The sequence below is a fragment of the Puma concolor genome, chromosome B2, assembly GCF_028749965.1.
Source record: "Puma concolor isolate L17-30 chromosome B2, mPumCon1.1.hap2, whole genome shotgun sequence".
In the NCBI taxonomy this organism is placed as follows: domain Eukaryota; kingdom Metazoa; phylum Chordata; class Mammalia; order Carnivora; family Felidae; genus Puma; species Puma concolor.
Genome location: NC_141671.1, coordinates 26,841,755 through 26,863,832, shown reverse-complemented (window position 1 = coordinate 26,863,832; position 22,078 = coordinate 26,841,755). Strand labels below are relative to the sequence as shown.

The 22,078-nt window shown below is 36.9% G+C and overlaps 1 protein-coding gene and 1 long non-coding RNA gene across 3 annotated transcripts in view; one reads left to right on the top strand and one right to left on the bottom strand.

The window, feature by feature from the left end:
• Positions 1-22,078, bottom strand: part of GMDS (GDP-mannose 4,6-dehydratase) — a 644,323-nt gene that overhangs the window by 545,752 nt on the left and 76,493 nt on the right. The window lies entirely within an intron of this gene.
• LOC147580815 (uncharacterized) lies at positions 17,296-18,918 on the top strand. The gene is made up of 2 exons (XR_015251123.1): positions 17,296-17,792; positions 18,728-18,918. It is a non-coding gene; the product is annotated as an uncharacterized LOC147580815 (long non-coding RNA).

Here is a 22,078-nt window from a genome sequence, read left to right as displayed (position 1 = left end):
ATATATATATATATATATATATATATATATATATAGTGGAATAGTACTTAGCAGTCAAAAAGAATGAAATTTGCCATTTGTAACAATGTGGATGGAACTAAACGTGCTAAGTGAAATAAGTCAGTCAGAGAAAGACAAATATTGTATGACTTCACTTATATGTGGAATTTAAAATGCAAAAAGGGGCGTTTGAGTGGCTCAGTCGGTTAAGCAGTGACTTCAGCTTAGGTCATGATCTTGTGGTTCATGAGTTCAAGCCCCACATCAGGCTCTGTGCTGACAGCGCAGAGCCTGGAGGCTGCTTCAGATTCTGTGTCTCCCTCTCTCAGCCCCTCCCTCTCTCACACTGTCTCTCTCTCTCTCTCAAAAATGAATAAAACATTTTAAAAAATTATAAAATACAAACAGATGAACATTAAAAAAAAGGAAAGCAAACATAATATAAACACAGAGAGGGAGACAAATCATAAGAGACTCTTAAATACAGAAAACAAACTGAGGGTTCCTGGAGGGGTGTTGGATAGCGAGATGGACTAAATGGGCAAGGAGCATTAAGGACACTTGTTGAGATGAGCACAGAGTGTAATAAGTAAGTGATGAATCACTAAATTCTATTCTTGAAATCATTAACTGGGATTTAAGCTAAAAAAATTAAATCCCTTAAAAATATATACACAATTATAAATAAAATAAAATAATAAAAATAAAACAAATCAAAACAAAATAATAATATAATATAAAATAATGGTCAATGCACCAGAAATCACAAAATACCCTTCCCATAGTCTTGCAATGAAAGATGAAAGACAAGGATGTAATAAAGATTAGATTAAGGCAGCATGAAGAAACCTTATGTTCAAGTTGGGAAATGAACATAAGGCAATTATCAGTAATATCATCATGGCCAATATTTACTGACCGCATATATCAATGCTATTTGTTGGAAAACTGAGATTAAATAAGGACTATAGATTAAGGTGGCAAGAAGAAAACCTTGTGTTTAGGTTGGAAAAGAAGCATAAGGAAATCATCAATACCATCATGACCAATTATACTGACTACTATATCTATTAATGCCATTTGTTGAAAAACAACTGTCCATGGATTTCTCATGTTTCTGCACATCTTGCAAGCAGAGTTATTTGAATGTCCTCTTGTCCCAAAGCTATCTTTTCAAGGATGTAAAGAAGATAAAGTGTCTTCTTCCAGAACAAGTTTGTTTACTGTCCATCATAAAAGATTCAGGTTCCCTAAGCTCAGTGTTTTCTCCTATAACATAGCCCATTGCATATATAGATCTCACCTTGCCATATTCGTATTGCCCTGCAAAAACTAGGGTTCAGAAAATGAGAGCAAGAAAATGTGACACTTTAGTATCTGCTATTGCTATGTGTTTAATAAAGCCCTTTGTCTCCAACCCAAAAGTCTTATCTCTTCTGCCAGTACCCACAAAACTGGCAGACTAATTGGCTGGCTTGTAAGTAGGGTAAAATCTTAGATCCTTCACAGTTCTTGGTGACTATAAGCATTTTATAAACATTATCCCCTAAGCATCTCAGCATTCTTTAAGAATAGTACTCCTACTATTTTCATTTCATAAATATATTCACAGAACACATATTGATCAAGTGCCAATTATGTGTCAGGCACTATTTGAGGTAGTGAAGATAGAGCTGTAAAAAATATAGAGAAAGTCCTTGCCTTCAGGGAGCTTTACAGTAGATGATGAATGAGTGTGATGATTAAATTAAGACCCAGAGAAACTATGCACCTTGCTTAGGGTCAAGTAAGTAATACTGTAAGTAACAGAGCCAGGTTGTATCTGAGCAATACGACTCTCTAAGCCAGAACTATTAACCACTATACTATAGTGCCTCCTACACTGTGGTGATTAAAAAAAGAGAGAGAGAGAGAGAGAGAGAAAGAAAAAAAGAAAAGAGAAAAGAAAAAACAAACCAAAAATCGCCTATTCATGAGATTTCCAAAGATTAGTGTACTCAGAATCATCTGGTACTATATCTCACTAAAAGAAACCAGGACTCCTGGAAGAAATGTCCTTGCAAGTCTGGAGCAGGAAGACAGGCTTAGAACATCTTGTTCTAGAAGAATGCAAAAAAAACCAGAAAGCTAATCAGGAATAATGGGATTCTATCTAAAGGACAATTTAGGAGCAACCTAAAGAGGCTTCCAAGAGGACAAATTTGAGCATCACTGAAGATAACTGCAATGGATTACAACATATGAAAGTTGTTCCATACGATACTTCTAAAAAAAATCCACATTTACAGGATGCTAGGTTTTATGGAATGAACTTTGTTCCCTTTAACATTCATACACTGAAATCTTAATGCCAGTACCTCAGAATAGTGACTATATTTGGAGACAGAATACAAAGGTAATTAAGGTTACATGCGGTCATGTTGGTGAGCCTTAATCCAATATGACTGGTGCCCTTATAAGAAAGCATTAGGATATAAACACAGACTAAGGGACAACTATATGAATTTAAAAAGAGAAGACAGCCATCTAAAAGCCAAGGAGACTCCTCAGAATGAAATCAATCTTGCCAACATCTTGATCTCAGACCTCTAGTCTCCAGAACTGCAAGAAAATAAATTTCTGTTGCTTAAGCCACTCAATCTGTGTTGTTAGGACTGCTCTAGTAAACTAATGCACTAAAAAAACACCTCCTTGGGGCACCTGGGTGGCTCAGTCAGTTAAGCATCCAACTTCGGCTCAGGTCATGATCTCACGGTTCATGGGTTCGAGCCCTGCATCAGTCTCTGTGCTGACAGCTCAGAGCCTGGAGCCTGCCTCAGATTCTGTGTCTCCCTCTCTCTATGCCTCTCCCCTGCTTATGCTCTCTCTCTTAAAAATAAATAAACATTAAAAAAAAATTTTAAAAACCACCTCCTTAATTTGAAAGCTGGTAAGAATCAAGCCACTATTCCATCTTTCCTATATGATCTGTGATTTAGGGTAACCAAACAGCTGATATGGGTAAGCTCCTTTTTGTTTTTACAAAAGAATTATGACTAATCAAACAAGAAGAAATAACAGAACTAGAGTATCACCATTTGCAATACTTAATGAATAGACTTAGACAGTGAACATGAATAGCCGAAAAATAACAAAAAGAGAAAAGACCAGATATTACATACCTTCCTAATGGAAGTATAAACCATTACCTTTGACATTTCTTGGGAGAAAAAAAAAAAAAAAAAAAAAAAAACACAACAGCCCAAATCTGATCAAGCCTCTAGATTTAACTGCCAATGTATAGGAAATATAGGAACATGTTAAATGTCACCATAGGGTCACAATCAGTGAAATCCAGATGTGCAAAACCCTCTAAGACAATAGATCTGATTTCTGCAAAAACAACAACAAATCTCCAAAAAACAAAACAACAAAAGGAAATGGAGGGAAAACCAATCTTAATGCACAGACCTTAGATACAAAATTCAAACTAGCTGTCACAGACAGAGATAACTAGAGAAATGCAGACGTTGATTGGATATTTGATAATATTAAGGGATTTTTATTTTTTCGTTTTTTTAAATTTCAGTTTTTAATTTTTAAGCATGATAAATGGAATTGCGCTTTTTTTCATAAATGGAATTGGGCTTTATATCTATTAGATATATAGTGTAATATTTACAAATTAAATAAATGACATTATGCCTGGGATTATTTTTAAAATAATCAGGATACAGAAACAGGAGTGGATATATATGAAATAAGACTAGCCATATAGTGATAATGAAGCTACATAGATGATGGATGTGTGGAGTTCATAACTCTATCCTCTCTCTTTTTATATTTCCATGACTTCCCTTATGAAAAGATAAAAAGATCTGTGGTGCTTATTAAAAATATATAGGCCTTCCCACCTCCCCTCAAGATTTTTATTGTGGGTTTAGGCCTAGTTGTCTGGATTGTAACCATCTTACCTAAGTTATTTTAACACAGGTGTGGGAGAAACACCAGCCTAGAGGTCACACACTTGGCAGCAAGCAGGCTTTAGGCACTAAGGAAATGCTTATACTAAAGCACACACAGTTTCCTTGGCCCCCAGCAACCAGGTTAGTTTACAACAGCCAATGCTGATCCAGTCTGTCCTCTCCAGGAAAAGGACCAAGGATGGGATTTATGAACCACCCACTGAAATTAGCCTGAAAGGATTAAGCCAGCTTTCTTTCACAACAAACTATACATGTCTAATGTCATTTCAGGGGTATCTCATCCGTTTGACTTGTCTCCCTAGCAGCCTTCAAGTATAAAATGTAGTCCCTGAGACAGTGTCCCAGCTTTCCATTATCACTGAAGATAACAGAAAATAACAAAAACTTACAACTATTCTGACAGACAAGCAAATCCCAAAAAATGGCAGATGTTATGATAAAACAGATAGAAAAAAACTGGCTTAAGAAAAACCAAAATCCAGGCTTTAACTGAGATAAACCTAATATACCTCTGCATCTCCAGCAGGCACTCAATAAATGCACTGGGTTAATGAAACAAACCTAATGAAACAATGCTCCCATGATGGGTAGAGGGTAGGGAGATGACTAGCAGAGGAAAGGAAAATATGATCATCATCCTAAAGACTCAGAAAACTAAAACAATCTACCAGAGGAGCCAGCAGAAAGTATTAAAAAAAACCTCTTTAATATCTTAATTAGATTGCAAAAAGACTTACGAAAAAGTGCAAAAAGCCATAATGAAAGAAGCAGGTACGGTAAAAATAGGATAAAGTAAAAAGGAAGGTGAATTAAATAAGGAAAGAAACTAAAATTGAAAAAAGATTTAAATTCCCACTAAAACCAGTGAAGGTCAAAAGTGAAGTAAAAACAGATTCCAAACTGTAGAAGACCCCAAAGAAAAGACAGGATATATACCAAAAACAAGCCTTCCAACCCACATGCAAGGCAAGAATACATTAAAAATAAAAAACAAGAAGGCAGAAATATGTCCAAACTTATCTGTTATAAGATCACTATAAATGAATTTAGCTCCTCTCTACTAAAGCCTCTCCGATTAAGGGAAAAAAATAGGATACTACCTCTCAAAATAATCAGATTGGGTATATATCAAGTAGATAAAAATAAAAGAAAGAGGGCACCTGGCTGGCTCAATCAGTACAGCATGTGACTCTTGATCTCAGGGTTGTGAGTTCAAGCTCCATGGTGGGTGTAGAGATAATGTAAAAATAAATTTTTTTTAATAAATAAGAATAAATAGAAGAAAAATGGAGTGGCATTTTTTTAAATTTTTTTTCAACATTTTTTATTTATTTTTGGGACGGAGAGAGACAGAGCATGAACGGGGGAGGGGCAGAGAGGGAGACACAGAATCGGAAACAGGCTCCAGGCTCTGAGCCATCAGCCCAGAGCCCGACGTGGGGCTCGAACTCACGGACCGCGAGATCGTGACCTGGCTGAAGTCGGACGCTTAACCGACTGCGCCACCCAGGCGCCCCTGGAGTGGCATTATTAATATAAGACAAAGTAGACTTTAAGGCAAAAGCATTAAGCAGAACAGTGATTAGGATATACCAGTCATGAATTTGTATTTGTAAAATATCACTGAATTGAAAATAAAAAGAATTAAAAGACTAAGAGGCAAAAGTTATTAGAAGTGCAAGGAAAGTTGAGCTTACAAAATCTGACACCATTAAAAGAGCACACACCTCTCCATCTGGTATATTCTGTAGGAAAAAATTACAAAGCACAGAGGATTGGAATAATATAATTGATAATATTAAAGGATTTGTGTCAGATTTGTAACGCACATATTAAAAATACATCTTCCTTTTAACCATCAATGGAACATTTATAAAAATTGATAATACATCAAGACACAAAGAAAACCTCAGAAAGTTCTTAAGTATAAAGGACACAAAGCCAAAGTCTCAGTTCCAAAGCAATAAAATTACTAACTAATTTTAAACAATAAAAAATACTAGAAATTTTAAAATACTATACTGAATAATGCATAAAACAGACAAAAAAAAATCTGCAACTACAGGTAACTTTAAAAATAACAGGACTACCACTTATCAACACTTATAATCAGATACACTCCAAAGAAAATGCATAGCCTTAAAGCTTTTCAATATTAGACAAGCAAACAAAAATTTTGATGTCCACTTACTGATACCTCCAAAAAAAAGTGGGGGGGGGGGGCTGGAAATTTTTCATTTACAGTAAGAAATTAAAGGATTTAAAGCACAAGTCCATAGTTTAAGATAACACACTTCAGAATGAACCAGTTTTAGGCCACCTGCACCCAGCTGATGGATCGATAAAGTTAAATAATACCAGATGCTTCCATGTTTTCATAGGGCACGGAGGTAAAGAGGGCAGGAAGGCAGAGAGTCATGAGTTTAAAAGAGTTCAAAAAGTAGAGACTGAGGACACAGAAAAGAGTTTAATATGCATCCATTTTTCTTAGTATAAGTACTTTTATTCTAACATTAATTGAAACTAAACAGACAAGTAGTGCCGGCATGAAGTTCTATTTTACATCAGTTATTCTGGGAAAATGAATTTACTTGATTGCCTATAAAGGCTGTGGTTGCTAACAGTTCTGAGAATCAAGAATAAAGGAAAATATCTAGGTCTGTGAACTACTGCAGTAGCAGTTTTCATTATTTATTTCATTTCAAATAAAGCCAGTATTCTGATTAGAAAATGGACAGTTTCCACATCTGCTTAGTATTAGGCTAGTATTAGTATTAGTATTAGTTCTAGGAATAGCTACTATTCTTCAAGCACCTGAGTGTGTGAGGAACTGCATACATAACACTTCTTAACCTAAGGACTGAAAGGGACAGGTTGGCATCACCAATTTACCTAGGAGCCAACTGATTCCATACTGGGCCAAAGCCATGCAACCAGCAAAGGTACAAAGTCGGGATTCCAACCCCAGATCTCAACACAGTATAATTATTAAGTAGAACTATACAGCTTAGGATCAGGTTAGAGACAAATTATAGGCTCCCACTAACCCTAGTCATGTGACCTTGGACACTCGCTTATTCAATAAATATTTATTAAGCATCTTCTGTGTGCAAGCTTCTGTGTTTAGATATAGAGGTTCAGGGGCGCCTGGGTGGCTCAGTTGGTTAAGCGGCCGACTTCGGCTCAGGTCATGATCTCGCGGTTCGTGAGTTCGAGCCCCACATCAGGCTCTGTGCTGACAGCTCAGAGCCTGAAGCCTGTTTTGGATTCTGTGTCTCCCTCTCTCTGACCCTCCCCCGTTCATGCTCTGTCTCTGTCTCAAAAATAAATAAACATTAAAAATAAAATTTTAGATATAGAGGTTCGGAGTTCCCAAATCTCAAAAAAAAATGCAATCAAATATACTATCTACCTCATAAAATCCTTATTGTAAATTAAAGACATTTCTCTCATTCAAATATACCACACCAGAGCACCTGACTCATTATCACAGTCACCTGAGGGCTAGTAACGTGAAACACAATACAGTACAATCCTTTCAAAAACCTCCCCCAGCATTTTCATGGTTGGCCAGATTTAGGAACCTGAAAAATAACTGCCTTTTTGCTTCTTAAAAAAGATGTTTTGCTTATTAACATAAGTTAAATTAATAAGCATGAACTCAAAAAGAGAATGTTGCATTTTTTTTAATGTTTACTTATTTTTGACAGAGAGAGTGAGCACAAGCAGGGGAGGGGCAGAGAGAGGGAGACCCAGAATATGAAGCAAGCAAGCTCCAAGCTGTCAGCACAGAACCCGACGCGGGGCTCGAACCCACAAACCGCGAGATACGACCTGAGCCAAAGTCAGACACTTAGCTGACAGAGCCACCCCAAGTGCCCCAAGAGAACATCACATCTTAAGTACTGTAAGTATAGCACATTTGAGGTGACTAGAATATTATTAAGCTTTAGAAGGGCTCAGCAAATTCCAAGCAGTTTAAGAATAATAAAAACATGGTTCCTGAGCTTGGGAGAACTAAAGCAAAGTACAGTTCAACTCAAAGAGAAAATTCTTTGCCATAGAGACATGCCACCTTGCCCTTGAGAAAGATAAGTTTCCATGTAAAGAATGTTAAGCAGAAGAGACATCAGATCCACTCTTCTGCAAATACTCCTGAGGGAATCAGTGTGGTTAGAAAAAAGACGGAAACATTACCACACTCCAGGTCTATGAAGAACTGGAGACAATGGCTGCAGCATTTCCCTCAATGAACTGCTCACTCAAATCAACTTTTCTATCACACTCACACAGTAATTGCCCAAACCTAGAGGAAGAGAACTCCTGAGAAATGAACCTACTTTTGTTTTAACACACACACAAAGTCAGGCACCCAGTCCCTCTCTAAAGGCCATAAATAAAGTAGCCAATAACAGTCTCTATTAACAATAATACTAATTATTACTTCACATCTAAAACTTATACATCCTTAAAATGTGGTCCAAGCACTTTATACTTACTCACAGTCCATATAAGCAACCCTGTAAGGTTGTAGTACTATTATCTCCATCTAATAATGTAGTAGTATCTTTACCCCCATTTTATAGATGAGGGAACAGAGGCAATAGCAATGTTCCCACCAAGCTGCCTATGTATATCACTATCATACAAAAGTGCCTTGGAGTAAAGATGTTTCAATTTGTCCTTAACCAGCTAAAGGCAACAGATGTGACTCCAGGCAAAATGTAACATTAACAACTTTTGAATCTGGTGTTACAGGCCTCCCCAGCTACTACCTGCCCACATCAGCCACCCAGGATAAAATTCTATTTCTGTTTATTAATAAAAAGTATCAAAACAGAATAGACTCTGATTCTGATATTTTTTCACTAATTATATATTAAGAGTTTTCCTAAGCATATTATCTAATTTTTTTGTTTGCAATCTTATCTCATATCAAAAGAATTTTAGGGGCGCCTGGGTGGCACAGTCGGTTAAGCGTCCGACTTCAGCCAGGTCACGATCTCGCGGTCCGTGAGTTCGAGCCCCGCGTCAGGCTCTGGGCTGATGGCTCAGAGCCTGGAGCCTGTTTCCGATTCTGTGTCTCCCTCTCTCTCTGCCTCTCCCCCGTTCATGCTCTGTCTCTCTCTGTCCCAAAAATAAATAAAAAAAAGTTGAAAAAAAAAATTAAAAAAAAAAAAAGAAAAAAAAAAACAAAAGAATTTTAAGCACCATAAAGCTACAATAAGGCAATGCAACAATAGTTAAAAACAGACTTTGAAGCCAGAGGTTGGCCTCTTACTAGCTCTATCACTTCAGCTGTCATCTCACTTTTCTGCACTTCATCTGTGAAGTGGGTATAGGCCTTCATGAAGCGGGGGCAAAAATTAAAGCATGAAGTTCCTAACAAAATGTCTGGTAAAATAACTTAGTATAGAGGAAATTGGGATGTGGGATGGTAGGGAATAGGTCAGAGAGGAAATAGGGGAATTCACAGAAACCATATAATGGCTTATCTTACAGCCAGGTATACAAACAACACTGATCTGCCTGGTATAGGATGAGAGAGGGGACATTGAGAGCACCAATGAAGGCAAGATAGGTGGCAAAGAATAATCCTAAGAAAATCCTTCTTTTCTCAAACCTCCTCTCTCAGAAGCCCACCTCCTGCAACCTAGGTAGTAAAGTAGGAGATGGCCTGGAAGCAATTGCTGAAGCCCCTTCCCCAGAACTGATACCACCCAGTACTAAGACTCCATGCAGCTGTGTGCACAGGCTGCAGTACAGGGTTCAAGAATAAGGAAAGGCCAGGTTAAAGGCCAGGCACAGAGGGGACATCTTAAAAAGGTATGGCTGTCAAGGTAAGCAGAGGAGCAGAAAAGCAATGTAAGCAGGTAGAAGAGTCAAAAGAAATTTTATTTTAGAAGATGGACAATCTCAGAAAGCTTGTAGGCAAGTGAGGAAAAGAAATACAGGAAAGAGTACAAAATAAGTGGACCCATACTCAGAAAGAACAGTATTTGGTTAAAAGAACATAGCTAGTAGGCCCAGACTTGGTGAAGAAGACCAGAGAAGAGAGGGACCATCAAACTATAGTAAGATTTTAAAAGGATGAGGTGTGGTTTGCCTAAGAATGGGATTGATCTCAAAAAAAGAAAAAAAAAAAAAAAAAAGCAAGAAAAAAAGAAAAGATATTTTGCTAAAAGGGATAGGTCTATGGTAAAACCTGGAGAGATCATGAAAAGTGGAATAGATCTGGAGCACTGGCTACAAAGACTAAAACAACAGTATAATAATGATATAGACAAAAGTATAGATGGTTCTATAAGTCACAATTTAATAGAATTTTCCTATAATTACCCTTTCCAATGTCTGAACATCCATATGCCCTGACTTCCCCCATTGACAATGAGGTTCTGTGGCAAAATATATCCTTGGAAATATATTCTATGTTAAAAAATAATCTCTACCATGACTACATATAGAAAAAGAGATGCTATTATCATAAGAGCATAATTTGAGATCTCTTGACATTCTTTCACTGAAAAACTACTTTGCACAATAGCCAGTTTACTATTTGTGTAGAATATAACAATGAATAAAAATGCTATCTGCCTTCAAGAACACTACCATCTAGTCCAAGAGATGAGAAATGCAAACTACCATAGTACACATAGAAAAGCATGATAAAGATGGCAAAACACAGCACAATACATAGAAGAACTCTAACTGAAATCCAAGATAACTCATTTGTAAAAAGAGGCAGTTGCTCTTCATAAGAAGAAATTTAAATGTATCTTCAAAACTTGATTTCAGGAAGTTGCAATAGCAAGGTCCACAGAGAGTACAAAAAAGTTATGCAAAATATGTACATAGATGTATATACATACATATATATACACATATATTTTTTTAAGGTTCTCTATTTTGAAATTAACTGCCAAAGTAAATAAGTTAAATTCTTACTTAAAAAATGGAAATTTGGGGCGCCTGGGTGGCGCAGTCGGTTAAGCGTCCGACTTCAGCCAGGTCACGATCTCGCGGTCCGTGAGTTCGAGCCCCGCGTCAGGCTCTGGGCTGATGGCTCGGAGCCTGGAGCCTGTTTCCGATTCTGTGTCTCCCTCTCTCTCTGCCCCTCCCCCGTTCAAGCTCTGTCTCTCTCTGTCCCAAAAATAAATAAACGTTGGAAAAAAAAAATGGAAATTTAAGGTGATACACCCATCTGATCATACTGAAAGATATAATACAGCAGTGGCACAATTTATTGACAAGGGCCAATCATGAAGTATGGGTTAACTGCAGGTAGATTAAGCAATTCTCAGTCTGTGGTGTGAATGACAGCAACTGGGGCACTTCAGGACTGCTCAGAAGTACAGGATTGAATCAATGAAAGCCAGAGAATTGGCAAAACTGGCCACCAGGGTAGGCAGAGATGCCAGAGGTTGGGCAAGGCATATTTCAAAATATCAAAGGAACTCTCTCACGGAAATAAAAGAAGAATAATGTCAGAATCTCACCTTACAGAGCCCAGACCAAATAAAAAACACCTGGGTCTTTCTGGAGAGACTCTAATGCTGCAGAGAAAGCTATACACCAGAACTAATCTGTTTTCTCAGTTGTTCCCCTGGCCAGGGGCTAGCCCCAGTATAGTAACCCCAAATTTGGTCATAAATCTTGATCTTTTCATCATTTGAATTTTCTAAGGAAAAAAAGTTATTAGCAAACACAAAAATGGCGTGGAAAATGAAGTTCAGGACTTAAAAGCTAATATGAAAGTTGAATTTTTCCCTTTTTTCTCACTGTCTTAAAAAAAGACAATTGTGTATGATAAAGCTATATGACTGCCCACCATATCTATACTTCACTACTTGAGTAACTTGTTCCTTGTAAACACATAAGCAAATGCAAATTACATACATACAGAGCAGGATGCTGCTTTGGAATAAATAATAACCAATGTGAACAAATCCTCCCATTAATTCCTAAGTATTTTTCTGAGATTTCCAAAATAATTGATAAACAAAAAGATTTTTTTCCAATGTCTGTTAGACCCTTAGAATGATAAGAGACTCCAAGAAGCATACATCATTAGCTATTTCCTCTCCAAGACATGTGTAACAATACTATGTAAGACAGATCTATGAAATTCCACTTTTAAAAGGATTCATGAAAAAGGTACCTATCAACAAGGAAGATAACTAACCCTTCTTAATGCTCAGTTCCCACTCACCCTTCTCTTCAAAAAGTGTCTTTCCATTCCAAATGGATAAAGAAGATGTGGTGTATACAATGAAATATTACTCAGCAGTCAAAAAGAATGAAATACTGCCATTTGCAACAACATGGATGGAACTAGAATGTATTATGCTAAGCAAAACAAGCCAGTAAGAGAAAGATAAATATCATTTGATTTCACTCGTATGTGGAATTTAAAAGAGAAAACAGATGAACATAGGGAAGGGAAGGAAAAATAAGATAAAAAAGGAAAGCAAACCATAAGAGACTCTTAAATATAGAGAACAAACTGAGGGTTGCTGGAGGGGTATTGGGTAGGGGGATGGGCTAAATCAGTGATGGGCACTAAGGAAGACGTGTTGGGATGAGCACTGGGTGTCATATGTAAGAGATGAATCACTAAATTCTATTCCTGAAACCATTACTACACTATATGTTAACTACGATTTAAATATTTTTTTAATAGTGTCTTTCCGTTCAATAAATGGAATCTCTATTCATCCAAATGATCAAGAAAAACACTTAGCATTCATCCTTGACTCCTCCCTTCTTTTTATTCCCCAAATCCAATCCATCAGCAAATCTTATCAGTTCAAGTTCAAAGTATCATTCTGATTAGTCTACTTTTCTCACCTCCCCTGCCTACACTCCTATCCAACCCACCATCACCTCTTGCCTAGACTACTATACCAGTCTCCTAACTGGTGCATTCTTTTCCACGCTTGACCATATAATTCATGTGGCAAAAGTGATCTTAAACCATAAATGAGGTCACACCACATTCTTAACAAAAACCATCCAACAACTGTCAATCAGAATAAAACCTAACCTCATTATCAAGGGTCAAGAAGCCCTGAGAGGATCGGGGACCTTACCCACCTCCTAACCACTCTTCTCATCACTCTCTTACTCATTATGCTCCTGGCCTCTTTCTGTTTCTAAAACATAATAACTAGGCTTGTTGTACCTTGAGGCTTTTGCACTACTGTTTATTCTGTCCAGAAAGATATTCTCCAATATCTTTATATTTCAACACAAATCTCATTTTTCAGAGAGGCCATTCCTGACCTAAACCACCCTGTTACTCTCCAGTGCAGTGCTTCTCAAACTACCTGTGAAGAAAGGCGCCTTTCTAGTTTTAATTTCCTATCTATCATGGAACTATTCTTTTGTAAAATACAGTAAAAATTATTTTCTTTTTAAAATGGAATTTTAAAAGGACATACAGGGGCTCCTGGGTGGCTCAGTCAGTTGAGTGTTTGACTTCGGCTCAGGTCATGATCTCACGGTTTGTGAGTTCAAGCCCTGTGTCAGGCTCTGTGCTGACAGCTCAGAGCCCAGAGCCTGCTTCAGATTCTGTGTCTCCCTCTCTCTCTGCCCCTCCCCTACTCGTGCTCTGTCTCTCTCTGTCTCATAAATAAATAAACCTTAAAAAAATTAAAAAATAATAAAATAAAATAAAATAAAAAGGACATACAAAGCATAAGTTCAAAATTTGCATTAGTAGCATCAACAGACAAAAATTTTCTCTATCACGTTACTAGGAGTCTCTCACTTTCTGTGCTTATCCCACTGTGAACTGGCAAACTGAGCAGATTAGACTATGATACTGCTCCAATGTGTCACCAGTCTTTCCTTTGCACAGCACTTGGCACACCTTAGGTCCATTTATGTATGTATCTGTCTGTACCTGACACTATTCTCAGCAGTGCAGTTGCACAACGGAAGAAAGAGACAAGACCCCTGCTTTCTCAGAGCTCATGTTTTATGGAGAGGCCCAGGGAGGCATATTAGTCAAGACAAGGCAAAGCCAGGATTTGAACTTAGGTCTGACTCTAAAGTTTTTCCTGGCTTGTGAAAAACACTCAGCACTTAGCTAAGCAGTGAAATGTGCAAGTTTGTATGCATCATCATCTGTTCCTGAAAATACTGCACTCTTATAATTGTATAGTCTTCATATTACTTCTAACGTGTATATTCAGATATCAACTTTAGGACATAACTGTGAGGAAGAAAAGATATTTTGCTAAAAGGGATGGGTCTGTGGTGATACCTGGAGAGATGAGGAAAAATGGAATAGAGCTGGAACACTGGCTATGAAGACTAAAACAACTGTATAATGATACAGACAAAAGCACAGATTTGTACTGTGTCTCCTGCTAGTGTTATTCCATCCTACATGCAAGTTCCTTCATCCACTTCCCAGATCAGCAGTGATGACATTTAGGATTTCTCCCAAGTCATAATCAGTGCCTCAGAAGAAAATTCTAGCTGCCATACTAGGGCCATTTTTAGAGAACTGGGACCATGATGGTGTTATACCTATTAAATATATAAATATAACTCCATGTCCTTAGACCTCATCAGCTTGTGATAAAAAAAAAAAAAAGTCCATTCAAAACACATTGGCCCACATCTGCTACACAATGAGCAGACCTTGAATTGTGTAGGATTATCTCATACATGCTCAGATTCTTGCCACTCCTGTTTAACCATTCACCATCTCCCCAAAACTCTCCATATTTATTACTCACGGTTTATAGAAAACTGAGAACTAGATATATTTAGTAAATATCTGTCAAAAAATAATTACTACATATTTGTTCAAACTTTATTCTATTAAATACAGTGTTATATCCTTACAAAGAATTCTCAAAGTTGCCTAGGCTTCAAATCCCCAAAGCTACCAATATCGAAGCTGCCACTGTGGTTCTAATGCAGCCAAACTAGAACTGAGAACCAAGGTACTTTACTATGAAAAATCAAGTATCCTATGGACAAAAACTGTAAGAGAAATAGGAAAGTGAAAGGTGTTCATTTTTAAAATGTACAGGCACTGTTGTGATGTTTTAATGTACCATGTTATTAGAATATTATTTGCATAGGACTTCAAAAATCACATGTTTATGTTATTGCAATGTAGGATTGAGCCTACTCCTTAAAAATACCAAAAGTGATAATTAAATCCTGGCATAAGTCTACCTATTCAGTTTAGCTGATTCCCAGAATAAGGCCAAGGACACTGTTTAAAGATTTCCATTAAAACATCTGAATATCTGGAACAACTTGGATGGCGGGGATCTGCAACAACCCCCAAGAGTTACTTCCACAGAAACAAAGTGCTAGCTAGCCTTCCTATAATAAACACTCTAGAAAAACTTTAGCTCTATATTTGGTGTCCCCTCCAGCTGCCTTTAAGCATTTACTCTAAAATACGCTGAAGACCATTGTTTAATTTTGTTCACTAATTTAAAGAAAAAAAATCCATTCTGTCAAGCAAGGACTAGAAACCACAAACCACCTACGTAGATTTACTTATCAAGATCTGACTAATCAAAGTGTAGGACTTAAATCACTAGTTGCCATGTACTAATACTCTAAAGTAAATGGGAACCTGAAAAAAAATTCTTTACTTAGGTATTTGCCACATTTCACAAATAAATAGATATACACGTATATCTATTTATATATAATGTTATGTATGTGACAAATGTGATACTTTCAACTAAAAGTGAAGTCTACTATTAACCATTCATGATACTGTATGTTTAAAAACAATGTTTTTAAAACTTTGCCAGATCACTAAAATATCCTAAAGGATTCTTCCTCTTTAGGTTATCATATATAGCGTGTCTGCTTTATTGATTTTGTAATGGTATTATTTAAGACCTGAGATGTTCTTCATCTCAATCAGAATTCAAGTCAGATTCACAAAAGAAACAGTAAATAAGTTGGTTTCAGTTGGCTGGTCCTTTCTGCACTCAGGAGAGAAGGTGCCTCCAGTTGGTAAAGCATTCCTGACTCAGTCCAAGGACAGACCTTTACATAGACCATCAGATTCTGCTTCAGCTCCACCCTCGTGGTTTGGGACAAAGTCACAGAGACTACCAAGTCCTATAACATGCTTAGGAAACAAGTTTCATTCTTTCATTCACCACTTAACAAACATTTACAGTTCTCTAGATTTGATTTACCTGTGGCCACATTAGTCACAATCACAAGATTGACTTTCATCCAACTAGACCTAAGCTACTCCTTGGAGAGGTACCAAGCTCTTAGACAAAACACAAAATGGAAGGAGCACAAAAATGCCTCGCAGTCTTCCATGTAGAAAACACCCATACTATGAGAGATACAGTGCTAAGTGTTTGCTATCCATCATTCCATTTAATCAACCCACAAGCCGATGGAAATAGTACCACCACTATTCCCATTTTTCAGAAGAGAACATAAAGGTTTAAAATGAAGTTAAGAAGCTCTTGCTTAAGTGGCATGTCAAGCAAATAAAACAGTAAAGGTTTAAAATCTGGGCTGTGACTTTTATCTATCTTTCTTTCACTATAATAGATAACATAAAATGGCATCCATATTAGGAGGGAACAAGTAATGGTTTTCAAGCTGAAATCGTTTTATTCAAAGGGACTGTCGCTTAAAAATGTTTCCAATATAGTCAATTACTAAAGAGCAGAAAATTACAGATTTAAACCAGCACTTTCATTTCAGAATCACTGAACTCAATTCTTTCCTCTAAAACACTAGAAAACAATACTCACAAGTAATCTGCCCAGGAAAGCAGAGCAGTGAAGTCTCCAGGCCCCTTGCAGAGCTTCCAGTTTAGAAGGGACAAAAATAGCACTCTAATCCAGACCAATTAATAACTGATAAATTAACTACCTATACACTCAAGCTCTTTCTTTTCTCTTCAGGCTGACAGCTGCCCACATCCCTAGAAGAAACACATCCATTTCCACAGAAGAGGGAGGACTTAAAGTAAGGAGGTAATTTGGGTGCACAAGGGCTCCTGCACTGCACACAACTGGAATATGGATTTTATTGTCTTCCGTAAATACTCAGAGCTCTCTCCTTAGACACAAAGTCCAATTTAGTTAAATTCATCAATGGTCAAACAGAAGTGATTTTAGCTTTCCAACCAACCTCCTCCTTGAGTTCCAAAATAAAATGTTCCATTTTGATATGGATTGGGTTCATTACTGAGGTAGGAAAAGGTAGTTAGAGGTTTTAATTCCTATTCTTTGCAGTAGTGAGATATTTTCCAGGTAACCTCAATTCTAAAGAATTCGACAAATACTTATTATTCCCTCATCTACAATGACTGAGGTTCTTTACTTAGTGCTGCAGGGGTATCAAGATGAGTAAGCCTCAGTTGTCAAGGAGTTTAATGTCAATACTAAGATAAGCCAATAATTAAGGAACTGTAACATGCTGCAGAGGAATCAGAGGCAGCCAAGGGCACATCTGTTAAAGGAGGGATCAGGAAGCCTTCCTCCATACCTAATACTTGAGCTGGGTCATGATGAACAGTGGGAAAGCAACAGAGTGAGACCCAACACAAGAGGACACCATTCCCGCAAGCAATAATGTGGGTACACGAGAAAGGTGAAGCAGGGTAAAAGAACAGTCAATCATCCACTATGGCCAAACTTGTGATACACATAAGGGATAAAACTGATAATCTGTGGAAAGGCTAGAATGCTAGGCTAAAGCATTTAGGTTAATTCACAGTATCAGCACAGAAGAAAATGGACCTCATATTGATAAAAACTTGTGGGGAAGACTGAAGGCAGTACAATCAGTGAGACTGCAAAATTCCAGGTGAGAGTTAATAAAAAGGAAAAAGCAGGGGGTGGGGAAGGAACAGAAAACCATTCAAAAGGAACTGGTATTTTAGGCCTGGGTAACAGGGAGACAAATCAAGCTAATAACAACTGGGAGTTGAAGTTAATGGTGAGGAAGAGGCGGGGGTGGGGGGTGAGGGGAGATGCAGAAGTCAGGAGTGTAGATGTTTTTTTAACCTGTGTTGATTTTGAGATTTAGGGAGAACATCCAAGTAGAGATAGCAAATGGACAACAAGAAATGCAGGCTGATTTATGTTTGGAGGGTTAATTTTCCAATCCATAATGATGATTCCCAAATCTATATGATTTGTCAGAATCAACTGGGAAGCAAAGACCCCAGGGCTCACCTTAAAAATCCTAACTAAATAGATCTCCATGGGACCCAAGAATACACAGTATTTAGAAGCCAAGAATGCAGCCATTGCTCTACATGACTCTGCTCACTCTGCAGTTCATAATCTCCTGCTTTATAGTTCTGAATATACTTCCAGAACATACTTGGATGGCATTTACAGAATATGAAACTAGTACACCTCTCTGGAGGATTGGAAACATACTTTCACATCTGAAAATAATTATTTCTCAGTCTGTATCCCACTGGTTATAGGGAATGGCTTTGATATTCTACTACATAACTGATGGTTTAGGTCTACAAGTACCAACCACTACAACACAAAGATCAATTCTGCTCAAATTTTCTGTGACCAAGATAACTAATGGATTCCATGACTACCAGGTTAATGACACATATAGTAGTTCTCTCTGTAAATGATGGAACTCAGTGAGATGAAAGGATAACTTGCATAATCAAACATAAACCTTTTATAGATTTCAATAACTTTCCTTCATATTTCAATAGATTTCTTTCTCATCCTAAATCCTCCCTGTACTCCTATCTCCTTTCTCCTCAGGTTCAAGACAGAGGTGAGGTCACTAAGGTCACTCAGGAAGGCAACTCACCCAACTGAAAACATTCAACTTGCCACTTTTACTAAAAGTACAAATGGTTTTTTTTTTTTATTTTTATATTTTGTTCCTAAAAAAATAACCAGGGAGGGAAGAAAAAAAGATCAAGTATGGAATGAAAATCTGATATTACAAGCCACAGGAATTTTTTTTTTTAATGTTTGTAATAAAAGACCAAACATAGTTAGTAATAGAGTAACACCAACCCAATTTATTGCCTGTTTTTTCCCTTATGTTAAAAAAAAATACTAAAAGACAACCTTTTATACACTCATTATTGATAATTGTGCTGTCTTTACACAGCATTTCTTGTTTAATTCTTACAGTTGTCTTATTATGTAGGTAATCTCATTATCTTCATTCTACAGGGGGAGAAAGCCATGCTTAGACAAGTTAAGTTTCTGTTCAAGGTGTCACTTCTTATAAGGGGCACAGCTAGAATTCCCACCCAGTGCTTCCTGATGACAGTGTCCTCTTGGCCATTATCCTAAGGGCCTAACACAATACAAGAGAGAATGTAAAGGTAGAGGAAAACAGCTTATTTTTGAAATGCTCTATACAGGACTTTTTTCTGGATCCTGTCTATGATCAAATTACCTCACTTTCCCTTACACAGCATATATATATATGTGTCTTCTCACACACCAGACTGAGCTCTCTCAGGAAGGAAAACAAGTGTCATTCACCCTGACACTGCCTGACAAAGAAAGTTCTTAACAGCGTTATTGAATGAACATGACCAAGTAATTTGCTACGTCTTTACCACTGGCTCTCACAGCCAATGTTCCCATAGTCCTAGTGGACTGAAATCGATGGCTGTCCATTCCAAACCAATCCAAAAGTTCTTTCCTTTTGGTATGGGTTTGTTTTTGTTATTAATTTTGAAATACTTTTGAACACTGGGATCTCTGAAACTACTAGGTCTCTAGAACTGCTATGGAGAATGGAACTTGATTACAGCTTTAACAGTTAGAAACTCTCCCAAAATAAAACTTGTCTTCAAGTATGAAAAAAAGAAGGAAGGGGGCTAGAAATTTATGGCAACATTCTGATTAACAGAATCATTGAGGGATGTTGCTGGCTTAGGGGATGGAGACCAGGAATGCTGGCAGTATTGCAATACCTGGAACAGTCCTACAGCCAAAGACTGTCCTTCCCTCGCAGTTTTCAAAAGTCCTGCTGGGTATTCCTGTGCATTTAAAAACAACAACAACAAAAACAACAACAACAACAACAACAACAACAACAACAAACCTGTTTTCTAATTATCTGAGCGCAGATCCTAACTACGTTTTTACACAGACACAAAGTATGTATTAAAGAGTATGTGTTAAGGAAAACTGCTTTTATTCCAAATTTACCCAAATTGGTCTATTTCAAAAAACAAGGATACCAACAGCATGGCCGCTAGTGTTGCAGAGCTGCCACTGCCCTTCACTGGTGTCACAGTTTGGATTTGCAGCCATCACATCTGGGATTCAAGCTGAGGTGCACACATCTGAGTGCTTCACCAAATGTTCTGATGCAACAGCATCTACACCTTTATATACAGAAACACAAATTATCCTTACAAATTACTTTCTCTTTTTAGCTGCACTAAAAACATTATATAGATTTTTTTTTAATGTGTGGTAGTTAAGATGTTAACCATGAATTTCATTTTAAGATTGTAAAAGCACCAAACTCACATGCAACAGCCACATCGATCCTTGAAACAGTGAAAGCTTAGTGAAAGTGCTTTTTAAAAAATGACATATAAATATTACCTGTCTTTCTCAATTCAACATGATGCAAGTCAAGCTAGGTAGTTCCCAAACCTCAGGAAATCCTGACTTAATCTCAGCTTTGTCAGCAGTTTGGACTACGTGTATATGAGGAGAGGCACCAATTGATCAAGGCAGTTTTGTATTCTATCCTTAAGTTCTTTTCATATCAAAGCTTAATTTTTAAATTTATTGTCATTTCTGAAGCAACATACACAGTAAAACTAATTAAAAAGAATTTAGAATTTTAAAGCAGGAGGAAGGGTATTAAAATACAATGCAAAAATTTTTGAAAGCTTATAAAGAAATATGAAAAATAAAGTTAGGGGGAATATGCTTCACAATTCTTAAAGGTCTATTCCTCCTGGGATACACATATACAGTTGTTTAAACCCAATAAATAAATATATCTAAAAGGATTATAACACTAAATGATATCTTTAAGCATTTTCTACCAATTTTACTTCCTTACTTATCAATCAACTTGCTTTACACATTTCTAATTTATCATTATGACAAAAAAGATTCCACTTTTATACCAAGCCACCAGCATAAATAAAAAATAAGTAGGATTAAAAAGTTCTACACACACACGGGGCGCCTGGGTGGCTCAGTCGGTTAAGCATCTGACTTCAGCTCAGGTCATGATCTTGCAGCTTTGGAGTTCCAGCCCCGTGTCGGGTCTGTGCTGACAGCTTGGAGCCTGGAGCCTGCTTCAGATTCTGTTTCTCCCTCTGTCTCTGTCCCTCCCCTGCTTGTGCTCTGTCTCTCTCTCAAAAATAAATAAACATTAAAAAAAAAAGTGCTATACACACATACACACACACACGCGCTTTTTTTTTTGTTTTATTTTCCTAATCATGGGGGAGGAGGAAATATACATGCAGCTTCCTCTACACCGTTCACATACATTGATAGTTTTTTTATTTTTTTATTTTTTTCTCTTACAGTGAAAGTATTTACTTGTAATTAACATAATTAATAATTTGATTTAAACTATTTCACATATCATTGTCCCCCAAACAATAGTTTAAAATATAAGTCTATTGAGTGCAGTATAAGATTCCTTTGGGGGTTATTTGGTCTTTTTGTTTCATTGATAGTTTTTTTAAACCACATCAATTTCTTTAACAAAAACTAATTATCTTAACAAAGATGCATTGTTTAAGATTCTTGATTACCACACAGCTCACTGTGTATACAAGGGGGAAAATTAGTATTTTTATTATTAGTTAATAGAACATATTTATTAGTCAACAGAACATATATCAAGACTTTCAGACACAGTAACACTGCCTCTGAGCAGTTACAGTAGAGCAGTGTTAAATAAATGCTATTCTGCTTTTTTTAAAAAGTGTCTTTGGAATTATCAGCCTTCACTAAAATGACACAAAATAATGCTTAATAATATCAATAAAAATTCTGGTTTCCTTTCTGAGATAATTATACTTACATGAAATTAAAAACAACAAATAAAATCATGGTAGTTTTAATACAAGTTTTTTAAAACCCTTTTTTATTTTTTCTCCAGCA